Here is an 18583-nt window from a genome sequence, read left to right as displayed (position 1 = left end):
TTCTTGTCTGAATGAAATGTTAGGACTATATATAAGATATATTGAAATGTTTTTGTTAATATTTTCAACCATTGAAATGCAATGAGCATAAAGTTTGAATGCTCATGTGTGAATGCTCATGTGGCGTAGGGAACACCTCCGAGTGGCCTATGTTTTGCCGGAGTGTTGATTAATTTCCGTTCCGGCAAATTTCAAGGCTCGATATGACCTTTTTTTAGCAATGGTCATGTTTGATTTTTTTAGTGAATTTTAGCATCGCTTGTGCTATAATGTAGGAAATGTCGAGTGCCCGTGATTTGCCGAAAAGGGAATTAATAGACATTCCGGCAAAATATTGCCTTGGGGCATAAAATTTCTGAAAGAGGTATTGAAGTTGACAAAGCTAAAGTTGATGCTATTGAAAAGATGTCGTGTCCCAAGGACATTAAAGGTATAAGAAGTTTCCTTGGTCATGCTGGTTTTATAGGAGGTTCATTAAGGACTTCTCTAAAATCTCTTACAAAAATATATTCCTTTTGTCTTTGATGATGATTGAGTAAAAGCATTTGAAACACTTAAGAACGCTTTGATTTCTGCACCTATTGTTCAGCCACCTGATTGGAATTTACACTTTGAAATTATGTGTGATGCTAGCGATTATGCTGTAGGTGCTATTCTAGGACAAAGAGTTGATAAGAAATTAAATGTTATCCAATATGCTAGTAAAACTCTAGACAATGCCCAGAGAAATTATGCTACTACTGAAAAAAAATAGCAGTTGTATTTGCTTGTGATAAGTTCAGACCTTATATTGTTGATTCTAAAGTAACTGTTAACACTGATCATGCTGCTATTAAATACCTTATGGAAAAGAAAGATGCTAAACCTAGACTTATTAGATGGGTTCTCTTGCTACAAGAATTTGATTTGCATATTATTGATAGAAAGGGAGCTGAGAACCCCATTGCATACAACTTTTAAGGGTTAGAGAATGTTCTTGATGACCCACTACCTATTGATGCTAGCTTTCCTGATGAGCAATTAGCTGTCATAAATGCTTCTCGCACTGCTCCATGGTATGCTGATTATGCTAATTATATTATTGCTAAATTTATACCACCTAGTTTCACATACCAGCAAAAGATTTTTTTTCTATGATTTAATACATTAGTTCTGGGATGACCCACACCTTTATAAAGAAGGAGTAGATGGTGTTATTAGACGTTTTATACATGAGTATGAACAGGAACAGATCCTACGCAAGTGTCACTCCGAGGGTTATGGAGGACACCACACTAGAGATAGAACTGCGCATAAGGTATTGCAATTCGGTTTTTATTGGCCTACTCTCTTCAAAGATGGTCGTAAGTTTGTATTATCTTGTGATGAATGTGAAAGAATTGGTAATATTGGTAGACGTCAAGAAATGCCTATGAATTATTCACTCGTTATTCAACCATTTGATGTTTGGGGCTTTGATTATATGGGACCGTTTCCTTCCTCTAATGGGTATACACATATTTTAGTTGCTGTTGATTACGTTACTAAGTGGGTAGAAGCTATTCCAACTAGTAGTGCTGATCATAACACCTCAATTAATATGCTTAAGGAAGTTATTTTTCCGAGTTTTGGAGTCCCTAGATATTTAATGACTGATGGTGGTTCACATTTTATTCATGGTGTTTTCATAAAATGCTTGCTAAGTATGATGTTAATCATATAATTGCATCTCCATATCACCCATAGTCTAGTGGTCAAGTAGAATTGAGTAATAGAGAGCTCAAATTAATTCTGCAAAAGATTGTTAATAGATCTAGAAAGAATTAGTCCAAGAAACTTGATGATGCATTATGGGCCTATAGAACTGCATATAAAAATCCTATGGGTATGTCTCCGTATAAAATGGTTTATGGAAAAGCATGTCACTTACCTCTCGAGCTAGAACATAAGGCATATTGGGCCATTAAAGAGCTCAATTATGATTTCAAACTTGCCGGTGAGAAGAGGCTATTTGACATTAGCTCACTTGATGAATGGAGAAGCCAGGCATATGAGAATGCCAAACTATTTAAAGAAAAGGTTAAAAGATGGCATGACAAAAGGATACAAAAGCATGAGTTTAATGTAGGTGATCATGTGTTGCTATTCAACTCTCGTTTGACATTTTTTGTAGGAAAACTTCTCTCCAAATGTGAAGGTCCTTACGTTATCGAGGAGGTCTATCGTTCCGGTGCCATAAAAATCAACAACTTCGAAGGCACAAATCTGAAGGTGGTGAACGGTCAAAGATTCAAAATTATATCTCAGGTAATCCTATAAATGTTGAAACTAATGTTATTGAAACCGTAACCCCGGAGGAATACATAAGGGACACTTGCCAGAATGTTTCAGACTCCGAAAAGGAATAGGTACGTGGTACGGTAAGTAAACTGACTCCAAAATAGTTCTAATGGCAATTTTCCCTGTTTTGAAATATTTAGAAAAATAGGAAAATAAGAAGTAGTCCGGGAAGGACACGAGGGTGGAGGGCGCGCCCTACCCCCCTGGGCGCGCCCCCTGCCTCGTGGGCACCTCGTGTGCTCTTCGGAGTCCGTTTTCTTGCACGATACTTCTTTTGGTCGGTAAAAATTCGTTATATAATCTCTCGAAGGTTTTGACCACCGTACCATGCAAATATCCTCTATTTTTGTTTCGAGTTGTTTCTGCCGCAGATTAGAGCAAGATGTATTCTCAAGAATCAGTTGGGAAGAGCCGGTGTCTAATCCGTCACCGGGACCAAGAGAAAATAGTGATGTTGACCACTTTGTGCCATCAACGGAGGAACAGATGGAGGACGACTTGAAAAGGTTAGATGCCATGGAGGAGGATCAAGAAGTTACTTCCCGTTTCCGAGCCGGATTCACGATGGGGGAACTACAGAGCTCAGCCATTCCAACCTCGGTCATCCCTTCCAATGTTAAATTTCTCTCTTATGAAAATATGAAAAAGAGTGTTACTTGTTCTCCCGCAGCTATGCAACATCCATGGGTGAAAGGAGCTTTAACCGTCATGGGTAAGCTCCGTAAGGAAATAGTGGATCTCAAGCAGCAAGTCAATAAGCTCGAGGAGGAGAATCATATCCTGAGGGGCATCATCGCCAAGAATATCACATCACCACCACCGAAGAAAGAGATATAATCACATGGGTATGGGCACTCCCCTTGGCAACTGCCAAGCTTGGGGGAGGTGCCCCGGTATCGTATCACCATTACACTCCTATCTTTACCATTTTTCTTAGTTCAATCCTTTTGGTAATATCTTGATCTAGTAGAATAAAATTTTAGTATGATTTAGTTTTGAGTTTTGCTTTATGATCCTTCTATGTAATCGAGTCCGTGATCTATATATAATAAAGATTAGTATTGAGTCAAGGGCCTGATTATCTTGCTATGATTGTGAAGGAATAAAAGAAAAGAGAAAGAATAAAAAGAAGTAAAGAGATCATATTGATCTTATGAAGAGTAATGACTTCACATATAAATGATATGATGAATAAAAGTTGTTGAGAGTTGACAAACATAGTTTTGGTCATTGTTGCAATTAATAGGAAGTAATAAAGAAAGAGAGGTTTTCACATATAAATATACTATCTTGGACATCTTTTATGATTGTGAGCACTCATTAAAATATGACATGCTAAAAGGTTGATGTTGGACAAGGAAGACAACGAAATGAGTTATGTTCTCTTATATCTGAAATAAAGTATATTGTCATGGATCATCCAACATGTTGAGCTTTCCTTTCCCCCTCATGCTAGCCAAAATCTTTGCACCAAGTAGAGATACCACTTGTGCTTCCAAATATCCTTAAACCAAGTTTTTCCATGAGAGTCCACCATGCCTACCTATGGATTGAGTAAGATCCTTCAAGTAAGTTGTCATTGTTGTATGCAATAAAAATTGCTCTCTAAATATGTATGATTTATTAGTGTGAAGAAAATAAACTTTATACGATCTTGTGATATGGAAGCAGTAAAAGCGACGGACTGCATAATAAAGGTCCATATCACAAGTGGCAATATAAAGTGACGTTCTTTTGCATTAAGATTTCGTGCATCCAACCATAAAAGCACATGACAACCTCTGCTTCCCTCTGCGAAGGGCCTATCTTTTACTTTTGTCTTTTACCTTATACAAGAGTCATGGTGATCTTCACCTTTCTTTTTTTACATTTTATCCTTTGGCAAGCACCTTGTGTTGGAAAGATCCTGATATATATATATATATATCCAATTGGATGTAAGTTAGCATGAATTATTATTGTTCACATTACCCTTGAGGTAAAAGGTTGGGAGGCAACACTATAAGCCCCTATCTTTCTCTGTGTCCGATTAAAACTCAATACCCATAAGTATTGCGTGAGTGTTAGCAATTATGAAAGACTAAATGATAGTTGAGTATGTGGACTTGCTGAAAAGCTCTTATATTGACTCTTTTCCGAAGTTATGATAAATTGCAATTGCTTCAATGACCGAGATCATAGTTTGTTAGTTCTCAATGAAGTTTCTGATTCATACTTGACATTGTGAATAGATTATTACTTGAGCATAAGAAATCATATGACAATATCCATATATGTTGCTGTTATAAGAATGATCATGATGCCTGATGTCCGTATTTTATTTTATCGACACCTCTATCTTTAAACATGTGGATATATTTATCGTTATCGGCTTCCGCTTAAGGACAAGCGAGGTCTAAGCTTGGGGGAGTTGATACGTCCATTTTGCATCATGCTTTTATATCGATATTTATTGCATTATGGGCTGTTATTACACGTTATGTCACAATACTTATGCATATTCTCTCTTATTTTACAAGGTTTACATGAAGAGGGAGAATGCCAGCAGCTGGAATTCTGGGCTGGAAAAGGAGCAAATATTAGAGACCTATTTTGCACAACTCCAAAAGTCCTGAAACTCCATGGAAGTTATTTTTGGAATTAATAAAAAATACTGAGCAAAGAAAGTACCAGAGGGGGCCACCCACCATTCACGAGGATGGGAGGCGCGCCCTACCCCCCTGGGTGCACCCCCTGCCTCATGGGCCCCCTGGCAGGCCTCCGGTGCCCATCTTCTGCTATATGAAGTCTTTTACCCTAGAGAAAATCATAAGCAAGCTTTCGAGAAGAAACTCCGCTGCCACGAGGCGGAACCAATCTAGGGCTCCGGCCGAGCTATTCTGCCAGGGAAACTTTCCTCCGGGAGGGGGAAATCATCGCCATCGTCATCACCAACGATCCTCTCTTCGGGAGGGGTCAATCTCCATCAACATCTTCACCAGCACCATCTCCTCTAAAACCCTAGTTCATCTCTTGTATCCGATCTTTGTCCCGAAGCCTCCGATTGGTACATGTGGGTTGCTAGTAGTGTTGATTACTCCTTGTAGTTGATGCTAGTTGGTTTATTTGGTGGAAGATCATATGTTCAGATCCGTTATGCACATTAATACCCCTCTGATTATGAACATGAATATGATTTGTGAGTAGTTACGTTTGTCCCTGAGGACATGGGAGAACTCTTGCTATAAGTAGTCATGTGAATTTGGTATTCTTTCAATATTTTGATGAGATGTATGTTGTATCTCCTCTAGTGGTGTTATGTGAACGTCGACTACATGACACTTCACCATTGCTTGGTCCTAGAGGAAGGCATTGGGAAGTAATAAGTAGATGATGGGTCGCTAGAGTGACATAAGCTTAAACCCTAGTTTATGAGTTGCTTTGTAAGGGGCTGATTTGGATCCATATGTTTCATGCTATGGTTAGGTTTACCTTAATACTTATTTTGTAGTTGCGGATGCTTCAATAGGGGTTAATCATAAGTGGGATGCTTGTCCAAGAAAGGACAGCACCCAAGCACCAGTCCACCCACATACCAAATTATCAAAGTAACGAACGAGAATCATATGAGCGTGATGAAAACTAGCTTGACGATAATTCCCATGTGTCCTCGGGAGCATTTTCCTTCATATAAGAGTTTATCCAGGCTCGCCCTTTGCTACAAAAAGGATTGGGCCATCTTGAAGCACCTTATTTACTTTCATTACTTGTTGCCCACTACAAATTACCTTATCACAAAACTATCTGTTATCGATAATTTCAATGCTTGCAAAGAATACATTACTGAAAACCACTTATCATTTCCTTCTGCTCCTCGTTGGGTTCGACACTCTTACTTATCGAAAGGACTACGATAGATTGATACGTCTCCAAATTTCCTTCTGCTCCTCGTTGGGTTCGACACTCTTACTTATCGAAAGGACTACGATAGATTGATACGTCTCCAACGTATCTATAATTTTTGATTGTTCCATGCTATATTATATTCTGTTTTGGACATTATTGGGCTTTATTATACACTTTTATATTATTTTTGGGACTAACCTATTAACCGGAGGCCCAGCCCAGAATTGTTGTTTTTTGCCTATTTTAGGGTTTCGCAGAAAAAGAATATCCAACGGAGTCCAAACGGAATGAAACCTTCGGGAACGTGATTTTCGGAACAAACATGATCCAAAGGACTTGGACCCTACGCCAAGCAATCAATGAGGAGGGCATGAGGTAGGGGGGCGCGCTTACCCCCTCCCCCCCAGGTGCGCCCTCCAACCTTGTGGGCCCCCTGTTGCTCCGCCGATGTACTCCTTCCTCCTATATACACCTACGTACCCCCAAACTACCAGATACGGAGCCAAAACCCTAATTCCACCGCCGTAAATTTCCGTATCCACGAGATCCCATCTTGGGGCCTGTTCCGGAGCTCCACCGAAGGGGGCATCGATCACGGAGGGCCTCTACATCAACACCATAGCCCCTCCGATGAAGTGTGACTAGTTTACTTCAGACCTACGGGTCCATAGTTATTAGCTAGATGGCTTCTTCTCTCTTTTTGGATCTCAATACAAAGTTCTCCCCCTCTCATGTGGAGATCTATTCGATGTAATCTTCTTTTGCGGTGTGTTTGTTGAGACCGATGAATTGTGGGTTTATGATCAAGTTTATCTATGAATAATATTTGAATCTTCACTGAATTCTTTTATGTATGATTGGTTATCTTTGCAAGTCTCTTCGAATTATCAGTTTGGTTTGGCCTACTAGATTGATCTTTCTTGCAATGGGAGAAGTGCTTAGCTTTGGGTTCAATCTTGCGGTGTCCTTTCCCAGTGACAGTAGGGGCAGCAAGGCACGTATTGTATTGTTGCCATCGAGGATAACAAGATGGGGTTTATATCATATTGCATGAGTTTATCCCTATACATCATGTCATCTTGCTTAAAGCGTTACTCTGTTCTCTTGAACTTAATACTCTAGATGCATGATGGATAGCGGTCGATGTGTGGAGTAATAGTAGTAGATGCAGGCAGGAGTCAGTCTACTTGTCTCAGACGTGATGCCTATATACATGATCATACCTAGATATTCTCATAACTATGCTCAATTTTGTCAATTGGTCAATAGTAATTTGTTTACCCACCGTGAATACTTATGCTCTTGAGAGAAGCCACTAGTGAAACCTATGGCCCCGGGGTCTATCTTCCATCATATTAATCTTCCAATACTTAGTTATTTCCTTTGCCATTTATTTTACTTTGCATCTTTTATTTCTCTTTATCATAAAAATACCAATAATATTATCTTATCATATCTATCAGATCTCACTCTCGTAAGTGACCGTGTAGGGATTGACAACCCCTTATCGCATTGGTTGCGAGGATTTATTTGTTTGTGTAGGTGTGAGGGACTCGTGCGTGGACTCCTACTGGATTGATACCTTGGTTCTCAAAAACTGAGGGAAATACTTACGCTACTTTGCTGCATCACCCTTTCCTCTTCAAGGGAAAACCAACGCAAGTGCTCAAGAGGTAGCAAGAAGGATTTCTGGCGCCATTGCGGGGGAGGTCTACGCAAAAGTCAACACACCAAGTACCCATCACAAACCCTTATCTCCCGTATTACATTATTTGCCATTTGCCTCTCGTTTTCCTCTCCCCCACTTCACCCTTGCCATTTTATTTGCCTTCTCTCTCCATCCTCCCTCTCTTTCTCTATTTGCATCTTTTTGCCCGTTTCTTGTTTGCTTGTGTGTTGGATAGCTTGCTTGTCACGATGGCTCAAGATAATACTAAATTGTGTGACTTTACCAATACCAACAACAATGATTTCCTTAGCACTCCGATTTCTCCTCTTACCGATACTGAATCTTGTGAAATCAATACTGCTTTGTTGAATCTTGTCATGAAAGATCAATTCGCCGGCCTTCCTAGTGAAGATGCCGCTACCCATCTAAATAGCTTCGTTGGTTTATGTGATATGCAAAAGAAGAAAGATGTGGACAATGATATTGTTAAATTGAAGCTATTTCCTTTTTCGCTTAGAGATCGTGCTAAAGCTTGGTTTTTGTCTTTGCCTAAAAATAGTATTGATTCGTGGAATAAGTGCAAAGATGCTTTTATCTCTAAGTATTTTCTTCCCGCTAAGATCATCTCTCTTAGAAATGATATTATGAATTTTATGCAACTTGATCATGAACATGTTGCACAAGCTTGGGAGAGGATGAAATTAATGATACGTAATTGCCCTACACATGGTTTGAATTTGTGGATGATTATACAAAAAATTTATGCCAGATTGAATTTTGCTTCTAGAAATCTTTTAGATTCGTCCGCGGGAGGCACTTTGATGGAAATTACTTTAGGATAAGCTACTAAACTCCTAGATAATACTATGGTTAATTATTCTCAATGGCACACTGAAAGATCTACTAATAAAAAAGTGCATGCGATAGAAGAAATTAATGTTTTGAGTGGAAAGATGGATGAACTTATAAAATTATTTGCTAAAAAAGGGTTGTGTCGCCCCACCTCGGCGGCGACCGCAGCTCCACGCGAGGCCACCAACATACACCCGTCCGCCGGCAAGGAGAGATCCCAAGGTCCGCCACCAATCGCGAACGAAGCTCACCGAGGATCCCATCTGCGCGGCCCACCGTCATCTAGCCGCCGAAGCTTCGGATCCCGGCCAGCCCGCCCACCAGCCAACCGTTGCTGCGTCGCACCACCACCCGCCGTGGCCATGGCAGGGGCAGAGACCAGCAGCCCGTGCCGCCCTCGGCCCGCGCCGCCAGGCCCCAGATCCAGCCTCGACCCCGCCGGGCCTGGTGACCAAGGCACGCCCGCCACTGCCGCGCCGGTCACGCTGCGGCCAGCAGGCTCCAGCTCATAGTCGTGCTGCCACGCCCACCGCCAGCGCCGCATCCCAGGCGGCCGCCTCGACCAGCGCCGAAGGCCCCCGCCTCCGCCGAGGAGACAAGGCAGCCCCGCCGCCGCCTACCAGGCTTCGCCCGGCGCGCCCTCTCTGGCGGCGGCGAGGGAGAGGAGGGAGGAGGAGGGGAAGCCCGCCGGCGGCGCTAGGGTTTCTCCCGTGAAGTGCGCGGGGGCGCGTCGCGGGAGCGAGAGGTGGGTCTCTCCACTTGGGTTTTCCCCTCTGGACTGTTTTGCAGAAATGAGGCCTACAAAACAAACATCGCCTGCGCACGCGCTGGTGGCAATTGGGATCTTTCGCGAAAAAAGTGGACAGGGGCAGTTGGTGCCTGGGCTTGGTTAATCTTTCTCGGGACGGAACTGCGGTTTGCTTCAAGTCCTTCAGTATCAGTTTGGCGTTTTAAGTACCTGCATCTTATGTTGCTTCGACAGCTGAACTGTCCTTTTGAGCCTTTGGACATTGTGTCATCAATTTCTGATGCGCTACTGGTGGGCTCTCAGGTGCTGTGGCCTGTGTGTGCCAGGCAGCTACAGCCATGGGGACTCATCTCCTGAAGATGGTGAAGTGCTTCCGATAAGTTTGTCCTGAATGCACATGAGTTTGTTTTCATGATTTCAGATTTGGTGTCTTTCTTGCTGCAGTCCTGTGACAGAGTCCACCGTGTGTGTTGTTGGACATATATTTTGTCCCGTTCGTCGTCTATCTCAGAACTTTATCAGCGTCCTTCATACTGCCAGAACAACATCAGCTTTCTTTCAAGAATTTGATTGTACATGAAAACTGCCATAAGTGAGATGCCTATTATCCTTATTATTATTATTATTATTATTATTATTATTATTATTATGAATGTTACTGATGTGTGTTGAAACACTGGTTCCATGAATGTAACAAGGAAATCACCCTGTTCTTCCGAAGAAGAAAATAAGTAACTTGATGTGTGTCCTAAATGATGCGTGCTAATAGTAAGCACGAAAAGGTAGTACAGAATGTTGCAGTTTACTCCAAACACTTTATTTGGTTAAAATAAATAAATGGGCACTAGATTACTGGGAATTTGGGATGGAGGTTTGTTCCCCTGTTTGATAATGGGAGCTCATGGTCATGAGGGATTGATTGATTTTATTTTATTTTTGAACGAAGAAGCTAGAAGTGTCCGGCTTTAAATTAATAAAGCCACTAAGTAGCATCCACATAAGGTTTAATGCATACAGACCACACAACCAAAATACATAGGTTCATACTGACCCGAACCAAGCGAAGCACAGACCCATGCAGTCTCGAAGGAGAAGGAAAGATCAAACTAAGTGCCAAACAACCGGCAACATACTAAACATCACAACCAAAAGACTCAAACTGTCGTGTTGGTCTGTCGCGCCATCACCAGCGTATCCTTGATCTTCTCCATGATCTCGCTCATGCGATCAGCATCACGCGTCTTCCCCAGCGGTGCCCATACCTGTAAGTAGAGGTGACCTTTGAAGGTAATATCGGCGTGGTGAGCGGGGAACTTCTTCTCTATAGTAATTTTGTTCCGAATCGTCCAGAGTGACCATAGCAGCCACTGGTAGAAAAAGGGCCTATAGTCCCGGTTCGTAAGGGCCTTTAGTCCCGGTTCCGGAACCGGGACTAAAGTGTCGGTACTAATACCTCCCCCCTTTAGTCCCGGTTCAATCCAGAACCGGGACTAAAGGCCCTCCACGTGGGCATTGCGCAGAGCCCAGTCAGGAGACCCTTTGGTCCCGGTTGGTGGCACCAACCGGGACCAATAGGCATCCACGCGTCAGCACTTCTGTGGCTGGGGTTTTTGTTTTTTTTGAAAGGGGGGGGGGTTGGGGGTTTTGCGGGGTTAATTTAGGTGTTTCATATATTGTGTTAGCTAGTTAAAATTAATAGAGAGAAGTGTCCTCTCTTATGTCCGTGCTTGGTCGACGCTACGTACTATACATACGTATATAGAGAGGACTAGACACGCTAGCTAGCTAGTAAGCAAACGAAGGAAACAGAAGATCGTCATGAACATATATGCATATATACAGAGAGAAGTGATATCGACCACCTCTCCTTCTCCGAGAGATTGGTCGAACAACAAGTTCTCGTATATCTATCTGACACTACCGGCTACATATATACAATAATTATCTCTTACAAATGTAATCATACGGACTCAGGGTACACATAGAATTCTCCGTCTTCAGGGATCACGTGGTCAAGAAAGAATGCCGCGAATTCCTCTTGAATTGCTCGCATGCGAGCTGGTGCTAGGAGTTCATCCCGCTTCCGAAACATCTAATTTGAAGAAGGGGGTCAATACATATATATATATATATATAAATGAATGAAACTCAACACAAATGATGGTAATAAAATAAAATTGTGAATGTTGTTATTTACGTACTTCATATTGTTCGTTAGAGTACCCGCCCCGCTCACAGGTCGTGTGGCGGATGGACTCGCAGATGTAGTATCCACAGAAATCATTCCCTTGTTCCTGCCACAACCACTTTACAAGAAATAGAGGTCAATCAAACTGATAAGCAAGAATGCTAAATGGTATTGATGAAACTAGCGCTTGAATCACTAGGAGATGCGCGGAACATGCTACTATAGTACTTACTTTCGGGTGTCTAAATTCCAGCTCCTTCGGCAGTTCCGGAACTGTTTTGGTGAATTTTCTCCAAACCCTGCCGGACAAAGAAAACAATTACTTGATATCAGGAAATGAACAAAGTTGCTGATATGGTGGATAATGATCGATTTAACTTACTTCTTGAGGATTTCAGTCATGTCCGCATACTCCTTGGGATCTTTTCGTTTAGAGTCCAAGACGGTTACTACTCCCTGCTCAAGCTTAATCTCTAGGAGAATATAGTGGTAACTGCACACACATGCATAACTCATCAATTACATTACTATAACCTTGACTAATATATAAGGGAAACCGAATAAGCACAAGACAGTAACACTCACCTGAAGTTGTAAGGAAAGAGTATTATATCTTTGTTTTGATTTATTACGAACGATCGTAGCAAGCTGGCCTCGATAGCTGCGGCATGAAGTTTAACCTGAGTTGCATCTATGATATTTGTGTTAATGAACCCAATATCACCGATTTGTCTTTTCTTCAATTCGACGATCTTCAATCTGCATAATATAGTGAGGATAATTATAAATACATGCAATGAAAGAGCTGAGCTATATAGAGAGACTTAATGACAGAAGTAGTACTACTTACAGACAGTAGCAGGTGACCGTTGCTTTATCGAGGGCCAATTGATTGAAAAACTGAAAGAACTCCTCAAATGGAACAGGCAACAGATCAATTCCAACGAGGTCATGCTCCTTTTTAACTCTCACATACAAAGTACTCCTCCCCCCAGACTCTCTGCAGATTTTCAAGTACCAATCATGCAATCTTCGCATCATCGTTGATAGAGATCTTTCATCTTTGACGAGAGGCTTCCCGTACTCATATCTTTGTATCTGCACGTCCATGGGTTCATAATGTACTTCGTCGGGCAGGTAATCTGCAAGATTGCTATAACCGGGCACCATCCTCGGATCATTATCGACGTTGTGGCTAGGCACCTTGAGCGGGGGGCAAGATTGCTTCGCTTGTTCGCCGAGCTGGGCAATTTGTTTCCCAGCTCGTCGTTCTTTCAGCCTTTGATCACTAACAGTACTTCCCGACCGCTCCGCTTTGGCAAATTCCTTTCCAATAATGCGGTCATAGTTTCCTTTCGGCGAATCAGACTTCGGTGGTTTTGTCAAGGCAGCCAGAGTGCGCTTCACTTTCACCCGATCTACCTTCTCCTCCGGAGGTGGATGTTTCTTTGCTTTCACCCCTTCAAAGAATTTCTTCACTTCTTCTCGCGCGATCTCGGCGTTCTCCTCCTGGGTCCTCTCGTATGGTAACTTCTCTGGAGTCTTCAGAGAAGGACCGAATCTGTATGTCCTCCCGCCTCTGGTTGTACTGCTAGACGCCGACCGAGCAGACGTAGAGGTTGTCTTATTTACTTGCTTAAGAGGCGGAGGAGAAGGACTACAACGCGCCGGAGCAGCTGGAGCGGCGGCAGGTCTCTTCCGCCCTTGCTGACAAGGCGGAGAAGGAGGAGGCTGGCTGCTCGGGCGCGTCGGCGCAGGCGGAGAAGGAGGCGGAGTGCCGCCGCACGCCGGAGAAGGAGCCAGCCGAGGGCCCTGATCGTCACTCGCCGGAGGAGGAGGCGGTGGAGGCAGAGTGTCCTGACTCGTCGGAGGAGGAGGAGGAGGCGGTGGCGTCCAGTTCGGAAGGTTGATGAGCTCCTTCCGCCATAGGCATGGAGTCTTCAGAGCAGACCTCAGCCGAGTCTCCCCTTCACCGGTAGGGTGGTCAAGCTGGAGGTCCTCAAATCCCTCCGTTATCTCATCCACCATCACCCTAGCATATCCTTCTGGAATCGGCCGGCAGTGAAAAGTTGCGCCGGGTTCAGTAGGAAAAACAGAGCCAACAGCCGCCTTGACCTTCAAATTCATCCATTGCGTCATAAGGTGGCAATTTTGAGACTCTGTTATAGCATCCACGGGATAGCTGGCAGGAGCCGTCAAGGCATGCTCCGGCTGAAGAAGCTCGGTGGAAGCCACGCTGCTTCTGCGCTGAGATGGCGGGGTAGCTTCGGGGGAGGCTTCGGCAGTACGTTTGCTGCGATTTGCTTCTCATTCCTCTATCGCGTCTACCCTTGCTTGCAGCGCCTGCATTTGGGTCTGCTGCACTTTTTTCCTCCTCTCATGGGATTTGTAACCGCCTGCGTCCGGAAACCCAACCTTCCACGGAATGGAGCCTGGCGTGCCTCGTGTCCGTCCAGGGTGCTCAGGATTCCCGAGGGCCATTGTGAGCTCGTCGTTCTCTCTGTCTGGAAAGAACGTCCCTTCCTGCGCTGTTTCGATATATTGCTTAAGCTTACTGACTGGTATGTCCATTTGATCGTTCGTCCAAATGCACTTCCCTGTTACAGGGTCCAGTGTTCCGCCAGCCCCGAAGAACCAAGTCCGTCAACGGTCTGGCCAGTTAATTGTCTTTGGTTCGATCCCTTTATGAACCAGATCATTCTCAGTCTTGGACCACTTAGGCCGGGCTACGAGGTAGCCACCTGACCCCGTGCGATGGTGAAGCTTCTTCTTCGCAGCATTTTGCTTGTTTGTCACCGACATCTTCTTACTCTTTTCCGATGTCTTGTGGGCCACAAATGCGGGCCAGTGATCTCTGATATTCTCATATCTGCCCTTAAATTCTGGTGTCTCGTTATTTTCGACAAACTTATTCAGCTCTTTCTTCCACCTCCTGAATAGTTCTGCCATCCTCTTCAGAGCAAAAGACTTGATTAATTTCTCTTTAACTGGGTTCTCTGGATTATCCTCAGGCGGTAGGGTGAAATTTGACTTCAGCTCAGTCCAAAGATCATTTTTCTGCATATCATTGACATAAGAGACCTCAGGGTCTTCTGTAGCCGGCTTAAACCATTGCTGGATGCTTATCGGAATCTTGTCCCTAACCAGAACCCCGCACTGTGCAACAAATGCGCTCTTTGTCCGGAGGGGTTCAATAGGTTGGCCGTCGGGCGCGATTGCTATGATCTCAAACTTTTCATCCGAGCTCAACTTTTTCTTCGGGCCTCGTCTCTTTACCGAAGTTGTGCTCAATCTGGAGGGCTAGAAAAAAGAACAAAGACTTAATTAATATGTGTACATACCAAAACAATGAATGCATCAATCAGCTAGTCAGCATAGGCTTAACTAATATATATACCTGGCCGAACTCGGTTCGGTCACCGGAGCCATCCTCATATTCTTCTTCTTGCACCGGCATTAGGTCACCGTAGCCAGCTTGTTCACCCTCTCCTTCCAGACCATCGGTTTCGTTGAGAAACAACGATATGGCATCACTTCCTTCTGCGATTATGTCCCTCAACAACGCTTCTTTTGTTGCTTCGTCTAGGGCGGTGTCCATAGTTTCTACAAATATTTACAACATGGCAATTATTATTCAAGCATGATAGATGGATATATTAGTGCCAAACGTAGAACTAGCTACCTAATCATAGTAGCTATCGGGAGGGGGTATATATCGACAACGACGACACTACATCTATGTCCCTCGACGACCCTCGTTCCCGATAAAAAAAAGAGGAAGAAGAAGAAAAATAAGAGGAGAAGAAAGAATAGAGGAGAAGATCTCCTCTATTCTTTCTTCTCCTCTTTTTTTCTTCTTCCTCTTCTTTTTTTATCCTCTTCTTCCTCTCATGTTCGATAGGATCGCCGAGGGGTCGGGAGGTTGCGTAGTGTCTCAAGATTCAACAAAACCATGTCTTCATCATTAGGCGAAAGTAACATGTGCATGATGGTACGAAGCTCTTCAAAGTTGTTCTGGAACGGACTCCCAGATAGGATAATCCGCCTTTTGGTACAAAGTTCAGCAAGAGCCTTCCGAATATCGCTATTTGGAAGGCCTTTGCTGAATTGGTACCAAAAGGCGGATTATTCTATCCGGGACTCCATTCCAAAACAACTTTGCAGAACTTCGTACCAACATGCCCTGGTTACTTCCGGCTAATGATGAAGGCATGGATTTCTTCAATACTTTGACACTAGGAAACCTCTCTCTACTTCCGGCTAATAAGAATAAGAAGAAGAAGAAGAAGAAGAATAAGAAGAAGAAAAGAAGAAAAAAAAGAGGAGAAGAAGAAAGGAATAGTGGAGAAAAGAGAAAATAGAATATATTCTATTTTCTCTTCTTCTCCACTATTCCTTTCTTCTTCTCCTCTTCTTTTTCTTCTTTTTTCTTCTTCTTATTTATTTCTCCTCTTCTTTTCGGTAGAGGAAACCCTAAATAGCTAGCAAGTTTCGTGGGTGTGAGATACATGTGGCCTTCGGTGTCGGACACTACATCCACGTCCCACAAGTGACGTGGGCGTCGAAGCCCGCGCCACTTGTGGGATGTGGGTGTAGTGTCCGACACCGACGGTACATGTATCTCACACCGACGATACTTTCTATTTAGGGTTTCTCCTCTACCGCTCCTCGACCTCTCGATGACCCTCGTTCCCGATAAAATAAAGAGGAAGAAGAAGAAGAAAAAAGAAGAAAAGAAAGAATAGAGGAGAAGACTTCCTCTTCTTCCTCTCCTCTTCTTCTCCCTCTTCTTCCCCTTCTTCCTCGCCTCTCTCATGAATGTCCGACGTTCTCAACCCCCCCATGTGTCGAAGAAAAAAAAAGAAAAAAAAGAAGAGAAGAAGAAAGGAATAGAGGAGAAAAGAGAAAATAGAATATATATTCTAATTTTCTCTTCTTCTCCTCTATTCCTTTCTTCTTCTCCTCTTCCTTTTCTTCCTCTCCTCATCTTCTCCTTCTTCTTCTCCTTCTTTCTCTACTTATTTTCCTTTTCCTTATTTTACTTTTTCCTCTCCACTAACATCATCATATATATGAAAAAATGCATATATGAAAAAAAACATCATCATATATATCATCATCATATATATCATCTATCATCTATGAACATAAATATTCCTAGATACATAAAAAATTTCTACAAATGAAAATAACCTAAAAAAATCATATGATCATCTATGAGCAAAAAAAACATCATTTGATCATCTATCATCTATGAACAAAAAAATCATCATTTGATCATCTATCATCTATGAACAAAAATATTCATCATTTGATCATCTATCATCTATAAACAAAAATATTCCTAGATACATAAAAAGATTCTACAAATGAAAATAACCTAAAAAAAATCATATGATCATCTATGAACAAAAAAAACATCATTTGATCATCTATCATGCATCTATGAACAAAAAAAATCATCATTTGATCTCTATCATCTATGAACAAAAATTTGCAAAGGGATGGCGCCGGCGGCCGGACCAAGCTAAGGAGAGGTCGGCGGCGAGGATGGCGTCGGGGCAGGGGCGCGGGCGACGGCGAGGGCGGGCCGGGGCGGCGCGCGGGCGACGGCGACGGGGGCGGGCCGGGGCGGCCGCGTCGGGGCAGGGGCGGGCCGGGGCAGGGGCCCGAGCGACGGCGAGGGCGCGGGCAATGGCGGGCGACGGCGAGGGCGCGGGCGACGACGGGCACGGGCGAGGCGACGGCGACGGCGGGGCAGCCTGACGGCGTCGTCGGGGCGAGCTCGGGCAGCCTGGCGGCGTCGTCGGGGCGGGGAACTGGCGATGAAATCTGAAAAAACGCTAAGTCTCTGCTTATATACCAAAAGCATTGGTCCCAGTTGGTGCTACGACCCGGGACTAATGCCCCCATTTAGTCCCGGTTGGTGGCACCAACCGGGACCAAAGGCCAATTTTCGGCAGCCCAAAGGGCGGGAAGCGGCGGCCTTTGGTCCCGGTTGGTGCCACCAACCGGGACTAAAGGGGTGCAATGGTCACGGTTGGTGCCACGAACCGGGACCAATGCCCCCCTTTAGTCCCGGTTGGTGCCACCAACCGGGACCAATGCCCTTGAGCTGCCAGCGCCCAAAAGTTTAGTCCCACATCGCTAGCTGAATGGCGCCGGCACTGGTTTATAAGCCCTGCTGTGCCTCCCCATTCGAGCTCCTCTCTAATGCAGGCTTTCGGGCCTAAACTTGCTACTGCCTGTGGGCCTATTGGGCCTCTGCGGGCCTGAATCCTGGCCCATGTAGGGTTTCTAGTCGTATTCAGGCCGTGGAGGCCCAGTAGGAGGCATTTTTTTTGGTTTTTTCTTTTTTATTTCTACATTTTTTTGGTTTTTTATTTTTTTTATTTCTACTTAAAACTAAATACTTATAGTTTTTTAGTGATTTCTTTTTGCTTTTAGGTCACAAAAATTATAAACTTTCTGTTAGTGCCATTAGTTTTAAATTTTGAATAGTTTAAATTTGAATTTTTAAAAATTTGTGTGAATCACTAGTTTATGAATAACTTTACTATAAAAATAGAATTTTTTTTCTATTTATTTTTTATTTATACTTACAACTAAATACTTATAGTTTTTTAGTGATTTCTTTTTGCTTTTAGGTCACAAAAATTATAAACTTTCTGTTAGTGCCATTAGTTTTAAAATTTTGAATAGTTTAAATTGGAATTTTATAAAATTTGTGTGAATCACTAGTTTATGAATAACTTTACTATAAAAATTGAATTTTTTTTCATCTTTGCTATTTATTTTTTATTTATACTTACAATTAAATACTTATAGTTTGATTTTAGGTCACAAAAATTATATTCTTTTTGCTATTGAAGAATATTATAGTTTTATTTTAGTTGATCATAACATAATATTTTAATTGATT

The sequence above is a fragment of the Triticum urartu genome, chromosome 7A, assembly GCF_056163025.1.
Source record: "Triticum urartu cultivar PI428250 chromosome 7A, HENAU_Tu73, whole genome shotgun sequence".
Classification (NCBI taxonomy): Eukaryota; Viridiplantae; Streptophyta; class Magnoliopsida; order Poales; family Poaceae; genus Triticum; species Triticum urartu.
The sequence above is the reverse complement of the archived record's forward strand: the minus strand, read 5'-3'. Positions refer to the sequence as shown.